This window comes from Poecilia reticulata, chromosome 14 (genome assembly GCF_904066995.2).
Source record: "Poecilia reticulata chromosome 14, P_reticulata-male-v2, whole genome shotgun sequence".
Lineage (NCBI taxonomy): Eukaryota > Metazoa > Chordata > Actinopteri > Cyprinodontiformes > Poeciliidae > Poecilia > Poecilia reticulata.
Genome location: NC_088843.1, coordinates 9,681,401 through 9,696,841, shown reverse-complemented (window position 1 = coordinate 9,696,841; position 15,441 = coordinate 9,681,401). Strand labels below are relative to the sequence as shown.

Genomic DNA, 15,441 nt, shown 5'->3' with positions numbered 1-15,441 from the left:
AAGAACAGACATAATAACAAAAAATGTGAGGCATTTACTCACTTTTGCGTGATACTGTAAATACCTTGCCGGACCTACCTAGTGCGTTTCTATTAGGAATGACCCAAAAATGCTAAATTGTGAAACAAATGTTTTTATCCTGTCATCATAATGAGGTCAAAAGACTTGAGGTTGAAAAAATGTAGTTCAGAGGGAATAAATAGGAATTCAGGGGTTTCTACTTACAAGAAAAATTAGTTGTATCCAAATAGAGTCCAGAAAAATGAAGAAGACGAGACTAAAGATGATGCTGTTGTTCAAATGAAAACCACCTGGGAAGTAAAATCACTTTAAAACATCTCTGTTGCCTGGGACTGATCAGGGTTTTTGGCTGGGTTAGATTTGCTCTGCAAAATCAGCTTCAAATTAGGCTGTCTCACACAACAGATAGATATGCAATAGAAACTGTTCCAGAAAACAACAAAATTATCTATATTAGCATTTACACGCAAACAAAAGAATGCATGCTACAAGCATCGACAACACAGGGTACATTTTGGTTTTGTGTTTTATGTAACACAATGGCGAAACAGTTTTAAAAGAAGTCCACTGAGTCCTGTTTGTAGAGTGAAACCTTAATGTGTTTTGTTGAGAATTTGTGATAGACACAAAATAGCACATAATTATGAAGAAACAAAATGAGTATTAAAGAACATGAGCAAACAACATCATGGAGACCAAGAAACACAAACAAACAGGCCAAGGATAAGCATGTAAAAATGTTTAAAGGAGATATAAAGCAACATAAGAAACTTTTAACATTTCCGAGAGCCCTGTTTCAATCCAAAATTAAGAAAAAGAAACCACATGGTACAAGTTCAAATGTACCAAAATATGGCTATGCACATAGACTGATAGTTTAAGCAGAACATTAATAAGAAAAGCAGCCAAGAGGTTGATTTGTAATTCTGGAAGAATCGCTGTGGTCCACAGCTCAGGTAGAGAAATTTGTTGACGACCAGGGCCGTGCAGAGACCACTAAAGGGGCAGGTGCTCAAAAAAAAAAAAGGGGGCACATCCAACCGTATTTTAGGACAGAATATTAACAAAGCCTCTCAGCTTTCAAAGTTTAATAAACAATTCATCATTGTTTAATAAACAATGATAAATTACAAAATTGTGAGATATACAATCAAAGCTAAGGAGAATCTCTACATAGAGCATACAACTATGCATATGTAAGATATTTTATTAGTAATTTCTTTCTGCAGGTCTATTTTGTTATAGGAAAGTATTGCAATATTCAAACCCCCCAGACATATTTTGTCTTTACATAATTACACTATTAAAAATATAAACAAGGGCACAATGCAACCTCTTAGTGGACTGTAATCTATAAAACAGAGCTGCCTGTTTGCTACACTTGCAGTGGAGATGAAGACGGTCCATTCAGGAAAGCAGAGCTGCATCAAACTTTAACGTGGAACTGCAGAAAAAAAACAAAAACAAAAGCAAATATTTTATTGTTAATGTATGTCACCATGAGAAAAGCCTACTGAGTTTTGCTTAAAAAACTTTTTTAAACATTTAAATCACATTTGTCTCCACATTTGTCTCATGAAGTGAATTTTTTTTTTGCAAAACAAACTTATTTGTGCATGCCAGAAATCTTTTCTTAATTTTGTTTGTGACTCAAAGTTTTGCTTGTAATTTTCACATGAGTCGTGGGCAGGGCCCAAAATCGCAATAAAAGATTTATGATGTGTGCAAATAAAAGTTTATGTTTGGCAAATAACTTTTTATGTTGACAAGACAAAAATTTGTTAGTTAATTAAAAAGTTTTTTAAACAAAACGATGTTTTTTTAAAAAAAAAAAATCATTACAATTCCAAAAGTTTTGATTACAATTTTATTTTACTTAACTGAGGTTAGTTTTTCCCCCCCATTGAATAATTGGGGGAAAAAATGTAACTTCATACTCTGCGAACCAGACCCTAAACTTACTTAAAGTCTGCGTTGAGTTTTTTCCCCTTCATTAATTACACACTTTATATCTATTGTGGTAATTCAGGGTGAGTTATTTTTAATTCTAAATGAATATCCTTGTTGGACTTTTATTTAAGTGTTATTTTCCTTCAAGATACATTTACCTAACGCCAGAATAAATGAAATGTACATTATGCAGCAAAGGAAATTAGAAGATCGGACATATATCCATTATGGAGATGATCGGTTTTGGACGGGCGATGTGCCCTTATTGCATAATAAATACTAAAGAATGACTGATATCATTAACGGTACAGGGGAGAAGCTTTTTAGTTATCTAGCTTTGCTAGCAAAGTCGTTAGCTAGTAGCTAGCTAATATCATAACAACAACAGCCTAATGTCTGTATGATAAAAATACTGAATTGATAGATAAGAACAGTTTTTCCTCACCTGTCTGTCTCCTCCCGCTCAGTAGTTCTTCAGAGAAATGCAGACGCAGAGGCCTGTCAGTGTCTGTTGTATTTCATTATCTCTCTGATTAAACCGCTACTCTGTGCTGAAGCAGAAACGATACTTCAACGTTTTCCGTCATCTGACAAGTAGCAAGTCTACTCCAATTTATTCACCAAAAACTGTTCTGTAATCTGGAACGTTCGCTATGTTGAGCTCCAGTTAGCCGCCTTATCTCACTGCGCGAGATGCAACTGCGTCATGCATCACGAGCAAAAGGTCAAAGGTAACAAGATGACCGGCTTATTATGTTGTACAAAAAAAATAAAAAAATAAAAAAAAAAATTTTAATACATGTTATGTGTCACAAGAGGGCTTAGAAAATAATAATACAAAAAAAATGCACGTGCCTGTTGACGACTATTAACTCTCCACCTACATATCTTACATTTGCAAAAGAGCAGCAAAAAAGGAATCAACAGTTGAAGAGACCAAAAAGCTCAGTTTCAATTAATCTCAAGCTGTACAGGTTAGTTATTAAGAGTTTAGTTATTACCTCTGAATGTGTAACTTAAAATAGCTTTACCGCGGTAAAATAAGCTCCTCCCTCCTTCATCGTCTTCCTTGGAGTGAAATTTAAAAACCGCTCCATTTTTTTTCTTCTCCTGTTGTTCTAAACGGTAAATACAACTTCTTAAATCTTTGGTTAAGCACTTTTAAGCTGATAGTGATGTGACTTTTCCCGCTAATTTAATACTTCGTCTATTTTGCAACAGTTATACTCGATGTATTAGCTAGCAGCCAATTGTGGGTTGCTAGTTAGCAGCTGTACCACTTACCACAGTAACATCGTTGTAACTGCAACTTTTACACACACAAACAAAAATATCAGGGTGTGTACTTATGAAAAATAAAGTTGTATTTTTGTATAATTTTAAATCATAATTTTGCCACGGTAATGTCAATGCTACCAGCCTGTACATTCACATGGCTAATACATAGTTAGCGACGCTTAAGTGTTACGTCCTCCAACGTGCATAGAGCATTACACAGAGGGGAATACTTGACCTAAATTATATTTGCTTTTTCTAGGTTTATTCCATACATCAGTAAAATGCTGATCCAGCATCATCGTGACCTGGACACGTATGGGAACTTGGACGGGGTTGGAGGGCAGTTTGTCTTTCATCAGCTCCATGAGGAAGGTTTGTGGTATTTTAATCTCGGTGGGGTTGGTGGGAAGGAATGAGCCTTTCTTTTTTAAATGTTCTTAGTTCTTAACACTACTTTGGTGGTGAGTAAAAGGGGTAAGCCATTGTATTTTCAATTTTGCAATATGTTCACCGTGCTAATGATATTAACTCAAAATACTAATTAGTAACTCAAATAAAGCCAATTATATGGCGTATGTATATAAAACGTGATATCACGTTTTAACTAGTATCACGTTTTAACAAGATAAGTATCACGTTTTAACAAGATACGTATCGCGTTTTAACAAGTATCAGGTTTTAACAAGATAAGTATCACGTTTTAACAAGATATGTAACACGTTTTAACAAGATACGTAACACGTTTTAACAAGATACGTAACCCGTTTTAACAAGATACGTAACATGTTTTAACAAGATATGTATCACATTTTAACAAAATAAGTATCACGTTTTAACAAGATACGTATCACGTTTTAACAAGATAAGTATCACGTTTTAACAAGATACATAACACGTTTTGATACGTAACACGTCACGTTTTAACAAGATATGTATCATATGGATAATAATTCTCCTTGCCATGGATGTACTTCTCCTCACACCGCTCACACACCGCTCAGTAAAATGAGCTCCAGACAAAGTCCTGTCATTGCAATGCTGGTTTCTGGAATTGTTGCAGGTAAATGCATCAATATTTTAAGGTATTTTCATGATTATTTGAAAATTATTTTTTCTCATTATTTTTCTCTAAGCTGATTTTGTCTTCTTTTTTTTTTTTTTTTTTTTTTTTACTGAAATGAAAATTGATTCAAAAATAGCCTAAGCACTTTTTGAACTGCGTGGCTCAAATATTGAAATATATAGAATAGTTTGTAATTCAAATGTGTTTTAATTAAACTGATGTTAAATCCAGTAAATATAATCATGGCCGTTTCTTAATATGCGTTCTTGCCTGTACTTGTGTTCTCGCGTCCTCGTGAAACGTCATCGACAGCGGCCCAAGTACTGTTCCAATTCAAAGTACACATCCAGGCAAGAACGCTCCAAAGTACCCGGATGTGTTCTTGCTCCGCCCATTTTATCGAGGATGCATCAATGCATCATTCTGTGGACTTGAGGCAGCAAGATATCCCACAATGCAATGCGCCACCAGCAGCGGTAAATAGAGAAGGTCAGTACAGAAATGTATTGCATTTTTACCACCATTAATTGCCACGAAAACGCATTTAAATTTGTTTTTAGGCGAGAAAGTAGACCTTATAGCTTCATCTATCCACTCAGTTCATCCAGAATATTCATACTTAAGTATTTGCTCCGGAGTTTTTCGGAGTAGTATAGCTCTGCTAACAGACCGGAGGAGCTGCCAGTTTAATGGGTGGTTGGAACGTGTTTTCCCCGCTAACCGCAGCCTGATTTTTAGCAAGTCACTCGTTTTCCGCTGCTTGTTATCTGTTCGTAGCGACTGAAAGTGAGATATAAAGTGTAGCTATATGGTAATTAGCTGCAAGTAGCACAATAGGAAATATATTTTCTCTTAGCATATTTTTTATTTTTATTTAGTTAATATTGGTATTTTATAAAATGTGTTGACACAGACTTTAAAAACCAATTACTTTAATTTGGTAATTAACTGTTTTTGGGTATTTAAATTCGTAATAAGAAAAATATTTTAATACAACGTATCTTCTTGATCACAGAATCATACTTTAATTTGTAAATTAAAAAAATACATTTCCCTAGGATTGGCATTTCATGTATGAGAGTGAACTCTTATTTTTCATTGTTTTATGCAGGCAGCTCTTCAGATGAGCAGACTGCAGTTCCAGGTTTACTTCCAGCTTCCCAAAAACTCCTGGAGATTCTCTTCATTCCGTGTCCTGCCAAGTTTCTTTTCACAATTTCCTGGAGTTATTGACTGATTATCTGCTTGTTTTTGTTTATTTATTTTTTTGTTATTCTAATAAAGACATTCCTACAAAAATTATGTTTCTCTTTCTATGCTGGTATCTTACTAGAGTATAGGAAACATACGTTTGTTAATAAGTGTTTAGTAGTTATTATAAAATAACCATCCATTTGTGTGACAGGAACTCTGGCCAGATGCAGGTTGGTAAAACATTAAATATGAAATAATTGTTTTAACTTTCTCTGTTGATGAATCCCTGGCAAACCTGGGGAATAAGGAAGAAATCAGTTTACTGCATGACAGGCTGACCATAATCCATTATGATTTGTCATTTGAGATAAATATTTTCTAAGCAAATAATCAGATGAAGGTGGCAAACAAGACTCCAGCTTCACTGGTAACAGAAGTCTGAAAAAGTAATTTGAGGTGATAAATTGTTTTCTATTAAGCTTTTTTCAATCAGTAATAAAAAACTTAATCCCGTTAATTTGAAGGTGTTTCTACTTAGAAATTACTTGTCCTTAATTATGTATATTTGATATCTGTTAATATTTGTCCCAATTATTAAATTGTCCAGTACCAATTGTTAAATTGTTCAGTTTAACACAGGAATTATCCTGTGTTAATTTACGAAATTTACGGAAGTTGAGTGACGTCATCAAGAACGCCCTGTTCCAATTGGCGAACTAGCATACTGCGTCCTTGTGAACTCGGTAAGAACGGACTTTCAACTGTTCTTGCGGGTAGAACGTACTTGCGTTCTGGAGTATTGAGAAACGGCCCATATCTTTGCAGCGGTCATGGTGTTATTGTTTGACTTGAGGGCGCTGGTTGACATGTCAATTGGAACACTCTTTGCCTACACACTTGTTGCCATTTGTGTTCTTGTACTAAGGTAAAAGTCACTCTCCATTTTATTATTTTTGTTTTTGTAGATTCTAAGTTGCAATGCTTTTTGAGATTGTGCGTGATTTACCGCTCATTTAGATCACAGATTTTATTGTAAACCAAAACACTTCACTCTAAAATGATTTGTGCCCCTGACAGATTTAGGCCTAGATATTTGTTTTCAACCTGAAAGTTTGTTACTGATATAAAATGATACTATAAAATCTACTGTTTACAAAATATCCATTCATCAAAACTTTGGTCTCACTCCTTACAGTGAATGTCTCTGTGAAAGTGATGCTCAGATATCAATGTTGGTATTGCGGTTAGATGCTCAGAGCACAGCTGAAGCACTTGTCCTTTCAATCTTAAAAATTTCAAAGTAAAGTGCTCGCTTTATGAAGCAAGAGAACAAATGTTTTTTTTCTGCACACCAAGTAAACTGTACTGAAATATTTTTGTGAGTTGCATCATAAAGGAGTTGTATCAAAAGAAAGAGGAAACATGATGCTAAGTTACCACTACAGCAAACGCTGCATTATCAGCAGGTGCAGAACAATTTATAAAATCTGATGAAATATTGGGTTGTTTTACTACACTTTAAAGCTAATGCGTTTTGTACCATACACAATGACTCTATCAATAACCTTTAAAGCTTACATGAAAAAGCTACATTTATGTGACATCCCTAACTTACTTGCATCTCTTTACTTGTACAGGTACCAAGCTGAACTCAGTGAAGATTTAAATTTAGCCGAGACAGAACCATTCACAGTAGGAGGTATACTGGGTCCTCCCTCCCAAGGAACCACACGGACATCAAAGAATGTGTCTATTTTAACTACTGCTACTGGTAATTCTTGTTTGTGTCCTGTATACTTCATACTTAACAGAGATGCTGTTTATTGTGAAGGATTGCTTAATTTTCCGTTACTGCCTCTTCCCAGTTTTAATTTGCTTAATCCTGACCGTCTTAATATCCAAGGGTGTAGACTCCCTACGGACACTTCAATGGTGGAGTTTACTTGGTGTTATTGTGTTTGTGCTGATATTCGTCATTACTATATTACTCATCTGGAGACAGCCACAGAATTCAGCCAAAGCTGCTTTCATGGTATGCTAATGATGACGCATGTTTATGCAATATCTGATTTGTATTTTCAGTTACTGAAAAATCAAGTCTTGATATTGTAGTATTCCAGTTGTTAGCAGTATTACAAACTTTATATGAAAACCTTTTTTTCTTTATAAATCACTTTTTTTTCTTTTTATCCACAGGTCCCTTTTGTGACTTGGGTTCTCATTTTAAGCACCATGGTCAATGTCTATCTTATGGTTCAGCTTGGATCAGAAACCTGGATTTGTTATGCAGTCTGGATGACAATAGGTATGACAAGATGACGTAACAGCTTCAGAAAAAGACATTAAATGTGAAAATCCTCTCACAATGTCAGTTTGATCACAATTGATGTAACTTTTTTCAACAGGTTTAACTATCTACTTTTGTTATGGGTTTCGGCACAGAGTACAGAAAGAAAGGATGGAGAACTCACAGGCATGAGTCAGTTTTTAACCACAATGATGAACCTAAATTCCTCACCATGGTGTTTTTCACCCAAAAAAAGGTTTGTTACGAGTGGTTTTTGATTGTGAAGCCACTTATCAAGGAACATCATTAAATAAAGAACTACTACAAGGACCGTTCCTTACTTGGAGTACTCCTTCGCTTCAGGCAGGAGCCTGTAGCATTTACGGGTGACATTCAGGCCATGTTCCATCAGGTGAAGGTTGCAGAACAAGACAGAGACTTTCTGCGCTTTCTCTGGTGGCCAGAAGGAGACATCAGCAGAGAACAAAGTCTACAGAATGACTGTGCACTTGTCCGGAGCTGTTTCATCTCCAAGCTGCGCTAGCTATGGGCTAAAGAAAACTGCAGATGACAACAAAGATGATTTTTCTGATCAAGCTGTTCTTGCTGTCAAGCAAAATTTTTATGTTGATGACTGCCTGATGAGTTTGGGTTCAGAGGGAAGAGGCCATAAAAATGGTGAATGAACTAAATGCTCTCTGTAAAAGAAGTGGGTTTCAGTTGGAGAAATGGATCAGTAACAGTCGAGCAGTGTTGCAGTCAATCCCAGAAGAGCACTGGGCAAAGGATTTAAAAGAGCTCAATTTGGATCGAGATGACCTCCCAGCGGAAAGAGCTTCAGGTCTACTGTGGTGTGTTGAGTCAGACTACTTCAGATTTAAGATGGAGATAAAACATCAGTCTCCAACCAGACGTGGCATGCTGTCCATCACCAATTCAGTATAAGATCCTTTGGGTTTTCTGTCACCAGCCATCCTACCTGCTAAGATAATGCAGCAAGAGCTCTGTAGGAGGAGCTGTGGATGGGATGATGTCATCCCACTGGATATTTTGAAACAGTGGGAACAGTGGTTGGAGGAGGTCAAGTTACTTGCTTCATTCAAAGTAGCAAGATGTATGAAACCAAAGGATTTTGGGAACCTCATACACTGCCAATTACATCATTTTGCTGATGCCAGTAAAGATGGCTATGAGACTGTAACATACAGTCCCAAGACAACAAAGATCATATTAACGTAACTTTCTTACTAGGAAAGGCCAGATGGTGCCTTTAAAAACTGTGACGATCCCAAGACTGGAACTTACAGCCGCAGTTTTGGCTGCCAGAATGGACGTGATGCTAAAGGCAGAGCTTCAAATGCAGCTGGATGAATCTGTGTTTTGGACGGACAGTACATCAGTTCTGAAATACATTAACAATAAGGATAAACGTTTCCAAACCTTTGTGGCAAATCGGATCTCAACAATGAGAGATTTCCGAGATTTCCAAGCCCTTCCCAATGGAGGCATGTTGCTTCCAACAACAACCCAGCCGATGCTGCATCAAAGGGAATGAAAGTGACCCATTTTCTGACCAACCACAGTTGGATTGAGGGCCCTAGCTTTCTTTGGAAGCCTGAGGAATTCTGGCCAGAGAATCCTGTGATAATAAGATGGACTCCAATGATCCAGAGCTCAAAAGGGATGCTCTTGTGAACGGTGCTGCCTTACCACCTGGGCTGTTTGAACCCTCAGATATGTATGTGGAGCGTCGTTAGAGACAAGTTCAATACATCTCAGATTTATTTTGGAAATGCTGGATCAAGGAGTATTTGCCCCTATTGCAAGAAAGACAGATTTGAAATCTGGAGATGTTGTTGTCATCATGGATTCATCTGCCCCACGTGGCTCCTGGCCTCTTACTAAAGTAATATCAGTTTTCTCTGATAAAAAAGGCATGGTGGGATTTGTAAAACTGCAGACAAAGAACAATATTATTGAAAAACCTGTTACCAAACTTTGTTTGATACAAGGGGTGTAAATCAACAGATATGTATTCATTTTGCTCCTATTGTTATTGTATATAATTGTTACGTCTGCCTGCCATAACAATTAGGGGCCGGTGTGTAGGAGCAGATTATGAATTTCTGTATTCCAAATGGTTTGTGTCACATGATCTGTCTGCTGTCATTTTAGGTAGGATCCGGTGTTGATGATGACAGGTGTGTTCCACCCGAAAGGGGGAAACAGTTTTCGACCGCAACGCAATACTAACGTAACGCATCGCTACCGCTATCAAAGTAAATGCTATGTGGATCGCTGAAACTATGTATGCGGTGTTATTGTCAACATGTAAGAGGAATGACTTGTTGTACAAAGGAAATAAGATGATGATTGCCGAGTCATGGAAATAAATGGATTACCTGCACTAACATCAAGGACGGCTCTCATTTCAATTAAGCGGCTAAGTGATCGGCGTGTCAACTTTACCCCGGTGTACTGTTGCACAGTGGAAAATATTGATTTCTTTAATTTTATTTTTGATGCGTTTTGCATGTTTGGATTGTTTTGTGTTTTGTTTTCCCCTTTAACAACCCAAACACACTGGGCTGAAAGCCACAGTTTAAGGAGGCGGAGCCCACTGATTGCGTTCTGTAATCGGTGCGCCCAGGTGGGGCTGATTGAAGCCAGAATAAAAGGAGCCTGGACGAAGGAGAAAGGAGCGTGTGTGTAGACTGATCCTGTAACCGAGGGAGAGATGGCGCAGAGGATCGTGGCGGAAGGAATCCGCGCGCCAGGCGCGGAGCGTCGACCATTGCAGAGGATCGAGGCAGAAGGGAACCTGCCCGCGCCTCTGGGTCAGACTGAAAAGGGCGTGGTACGCCAAAGAGTGGAATGGTACAGGAGCGTCGAAGAAGTCAGCTGAGGATCAGCAAGTGAGCGCCTTGTAGGCAGATTGCCGTCACCTGGAGCAGCCCGATAAGTGGAACCCAACTGATGGCCTCGAATTGGTGACTTTCTTTTAAGGACGATTATTGAACTTTGGATTTTATAAAGAGGAAAAGGACTGTTTTTTTTAATTTTTTTTAATAGTCACTATTACAAGTGACTTCTTGTAATAAAATATGCTAAATTTGATTGTTTCGTTGGTTGGGCTTTTTGAGTTGTTTGCTCCCCCTTGTATCGCGAACTAAGCGTGGGGCCATATTGGTCACAGTACCACCTCAGGGGCTTAAAGCTTTGGCTTAGCCTTTATAAAGGATATTTTTTTTAATATTCCTGAAGTTCCTGATCCTATGGAGAAGGTATAAACAGCGGCAACTGTTGGCAACAAATGTAACGAAAGTGGGACTTTAAAAGATTTAGATCAACTCAGCGTAGAGGAAATCGCTCGCATCAACGAAATCAGAGACAGGGTGATAGAAGGCATCACAAAACCAAAGAAATTTGCTGCAACATCAAAAAAGCAGAAACGTATGGGCAGGAATGTTCTTGTCCTACGTAGACTATTCCTTCGAAGGATGCAGACCCTGAATTCGGACACAGCTCATGTGTGAGGATAAATCCATCCCCCGTGAAGTCTCAACTGCCCAACATTTTTTACACATTACGCTACATTTCATACTTATGTGCCAATTCTGGGGGGGGGGAAGGACAAGATCTGAAGAATTTATCAGAGGCAACAACAGGCAGTACATCTAACCTCAGAGAAGTTTAGATATACTGCTTTCTGTTTAAATGACAACAAAAGTGTTTTTATTTGTTTTGCTCAAGTATTGTTTAGGTTCACAATTGGTAATATATGTAGCCGAGTGGTGAGGTGTTGTTTTAGGGCTAGACATAGAATTTGCGAGGGAGCATGGGAATACTCCTGAAAGTCCTCACATTCTCTCTGTTCACGACCATAGAATGCCTGTAAAAGCTGAGTTACACTACGTCTTTCAGAATAGGCTTCACGAAGCAATTGGAACACCTCACTAGGATTTTTGGTTCTTCATCCATGCATAATCTCACCTCCTCCAGTGCAGGGCCTTTCAGAAGAGACGGTATAAAATCAAGTTTGTCTTTGGTAGTTTGACACCTGGTGGGGTGCTGTGGTGGTACAGGGGCAAAGCACAACGGCAAAGCACAACCCATGTATGGAGGCCTTAGTCCTCATGCCAGTAGTCGCAGGTTTGATTCCCAGCCTGGTGACATTTGCCGCATGTCTTCCCCCTCTCTCATTACCCTCTTTCCTGTAACTACTTTCAAATAAAGGCCATTTGAGCCAACAAAACCTTTTAAAAAAAATAAGTTTGACATCTGGTTCTCCTCAATACACTCCTCGACGGAGAAGCCATCTTTTACTGGGTCACCACTAAAAGACTGGATTTGTCGTTCTCTAGGTACATATACATATGACCTGTTACTTAGACTGGCAATGGTTTCCATTGCTTGGTCATGTTTTTCAGTCAGTTCAATAAACCGTGCTTGCAAAGTTTCCATGACATCAGTCTCATCTCCATGGCTACCAGCTTGGGCACTATCGTTTTCTGACATCTTGAATGGTCTAAAACTGACCTCGTTCAGGAACAGTCACTGAAGAAAAAGTACAGTCTGATACCAAGGTGTCCACTGTGTTTCCCTCCAGGGATGTTACTCTCCACACCTCAATGTGGAAAGGATCTACGCACACTTCACTGGCCCTCCAACAGGCTTCCAGGCTGTCATCAACACCCTGGCTCCTTCCCCACACTGGTGGCTTCAACCTATGACAGTTGTTTATGCGCTTCTAAAACTAATAACCTGCTAATGTATCAAACTCCAAATTAGAGAACCCCACTCCTGGTACCAAAATATGTAGCCTGGTAAAATGAGGAAACCAGACACAAAGTTATAAAAGGGTTTTTTTTTGTTTTTTTTATTTCCCCGAATACTCTTAACAGAAGAAGAGTATTGTTAAATTAATTTGGAGTTATACAGCATGGTACATTTTGGGTAAAGATCTTACAGTGACAGCTACTTTAATAGCAGGAATCAAATCTCTTTTTTTACTGAGTGCATAAACAACTGAAGCAGGCATGCTTCTATAAAAAAGAAATAAAATCAGACTTCTTACAATATGGTCAACTCAGTGTAACAAAAGAAATAAAATCACACAGACTTCTTACAATATGATCAACCTAGTGTAACATTTCAAAATACTCACATAGTAAACTTTGCTTACAACTCAAAATCGCGGAAGGCAACGGGCCATTCACCCTAACTGGCACTGTATAGTAAGGTAAGATAAACATAGATTCAGTGAAATAACAGATCATTGTTTAACTAGAACCAGACATCATTCAACAGAAACTCACAATATACCAAGACATACCAAGCCCCACAGTTCCTCACGGAGCCCAAACAAGCTCCACAGTTTGTCACAGAAATCTTCTAATACGTAGACTCCTCATGGAGCTCTGACTCGTACGTAAAAGCGTCCGCCATCTTCTATGTGGCATCGATCGCTCTGCTGCTCCGATCGCCCTAAAGCTCGTCGCTGACGAGATTTAGGGCGGCCATCTTGGAGCGGTACTCCAGTCCACTCAGCGTTATGCGTTTAGCAGGCACAATGACGTATCGGCGCATTTAATCGATCATAACACGCTTTTTGTTACTGGAAACCATATTCAAACATCTATCAAAGCTACATTTATAAACAATTGTATTTTTAAGTATGTTTAGTTCAGCATATTTAAATATGCTTGGCAATAACAATAGAATAGGAATGGAATATTCTGATATTGATGTATGATGAGCATATTACAAAGCACACAGCCGTTCAGAATTTATTTTATAATTTATTTAGTAAGATCAATACATATTTTATAACTATACAAGCACAAATAAATAACGATTAATAATGACAAATAAATAATGATTAATACTGAATAATATATATTGGATATATGTTTATATGTATGGATGTAAATACATTCATACATATATAGATATATATGTTTCCAGCCGACGAGTTCTAGCTTCAGTGATTCCGCACCTGAGATTGAGTCCAAAATCCGATCCGAGATTCATCCGTGCTGCAGTGTCTCTCTTCAAAGATATCTCCCACTTTTTCCTCATATCGTGCCTTTATAAAACCTTCAAAACAAAAACGGAAGATTTGAGATGTATCTTACTTTTGACAGAGTGAGAGAATTACATATAAATAATAGTCTTTACCTGACAGGGGTGTCAAACTCCAGTCCTCGAGGGCCGGTGTCCTGTAACTTTTAGATGTGCCTCTGCTGCACCACACCTGAATAGAATAATTAGGTCATTAGCAAGGTTCTGGAGAACTGATTTACACAAGAAGGAGGCAATTAAGCCATTTCATTCCAGTGTTTTGGACTCTAAACACTGCAGGACAGCGGCCCTTGAGGACTGGAGTTTGACACCTGTGCACCACCTGTGTAAACTTTGCTGGTGAATATTATAACAAGTAATATAAGTTTTATAATGTATGTTACATTGTTTCATTTCTAATGTAGGCTCTTGTGTCAGATAACCTAAGTCAATGTTAGAGAATAATTCTTTTTTTTTTTAGATTTACGGAATCTCAATTATCCTTTGGGCTGAACCCCGTATTACACCAATCACAGAATATACGCAATAATATGTCCATCTTACTTGTGAAATGTTGTCTGTGGAGCCCTCACATCAATAGTCCATCGATCCGAACAACAATATCCCTCAGTGCTGAGGCATCTTCTGCTGTTTTGATTGAGCAAAGTAGGAGGGTATACCGCTCCAAGAGCAGCCAATGCGGGGTCTACTCTTATATTATGTCTATGGCTACTTCTACCAGTCTAACGGTTTTCACCCCATTCTCTAACGAGCTGGCACACACAGCTCCCTCTGGTGGCCACTGCGAAACAACACCTCACCACTCGGCTACATATATGAGGTATGGTTTATGTGAAAATTTGTAATTACAAACATATAGTTAACATTGACCTCATCAAATGCAGGTGGTCTATATTACCTTTGAATAATTGCACATTAATAAAATGTTAGGTACTTTCCTGCTATAAAAAGAAGTTTGTAATTAAATGTCTTTTTTTTTTGATTTTTGTACTTGATGGATAGTGAACTGGTTGGGAACACAGATGAGTCAACATGTTGTAAATCGAAATATTTTTTCTTAGGTACGTCTGCTCAGCAACAAATTGAATACAAGTTCATGTGGGCAGAAGGAATTAGCCCACTGTTTGTGGAACATTGTGGTGCAATCCAGTGCGTCCAAGGGTTCCCCTTAATCATGCTGCAGTTAAGTTACTATGAAAAGCAGCATTTCAAGGAAAAGCAATCATGGAAGAAAAAAAGTTGGTTTTGGGGACTCTGTCAATTAGATTTATTTCTTATATAGCTTTCCTTATGTATTGGGACCTCTGGTAAATTTATACAAAAAGCCTTACAATAAATATTTGTTTTAATTGCTGGGTTAGGATCTTGCTCTGAAAATGTTAGTAAAATTATCAATTTTACTAATATTTCTTTTGTAAATAAAAATAATCCCTTGTTAGAAAATGATTTTCTTTTAAAACACTGCCACACATACTGGATCATTTGCTTACCTCAGCTGCTTTCTGCATCTTTGTCATAAAAACAAACATAACTTATTAATTCTGTCATAGCCACATTTTTTTAT

The 15,441-nt window shown here is 37.8% G+C and overlaps 1 long non-coding RNA gene across 3 annotated transcripts; it reads left to right on the top strand.

The window, feature by feature from the left end:
* Positions 1-2,862: 2,862 nt before the first annotated feature.
* Positions 2,863-8,025, top strand: LOC103461207 (uncharacterized). Of its 3 annotated transcripts, none has more exons than XR_014090964.1 (6): positions 2,863-2,945; positions 3,509-3,621; positions 7,144-7,277; positions 7,372-7,538; positions 7,703-7,811; positions 7,912-8,025. It is a non-coding gene; the product is annotated as an uncharacterized LOC103461207 (long non-coding RNA). The 3 variants fall into 3 exon arrangements; XR_014090963.1 differs by lacking the exon at positions 2,863-2,945 and adding an exon at positions 2,978-3,096; XR_014090962.1 differs by lacking the exon at positions 2,863-2,945 and having other exon boundaries at positions 3,370-3,621.
* The last annotated feature ends 7,416 nt before the right edge of the window (positions 8,026-15,441 follow it).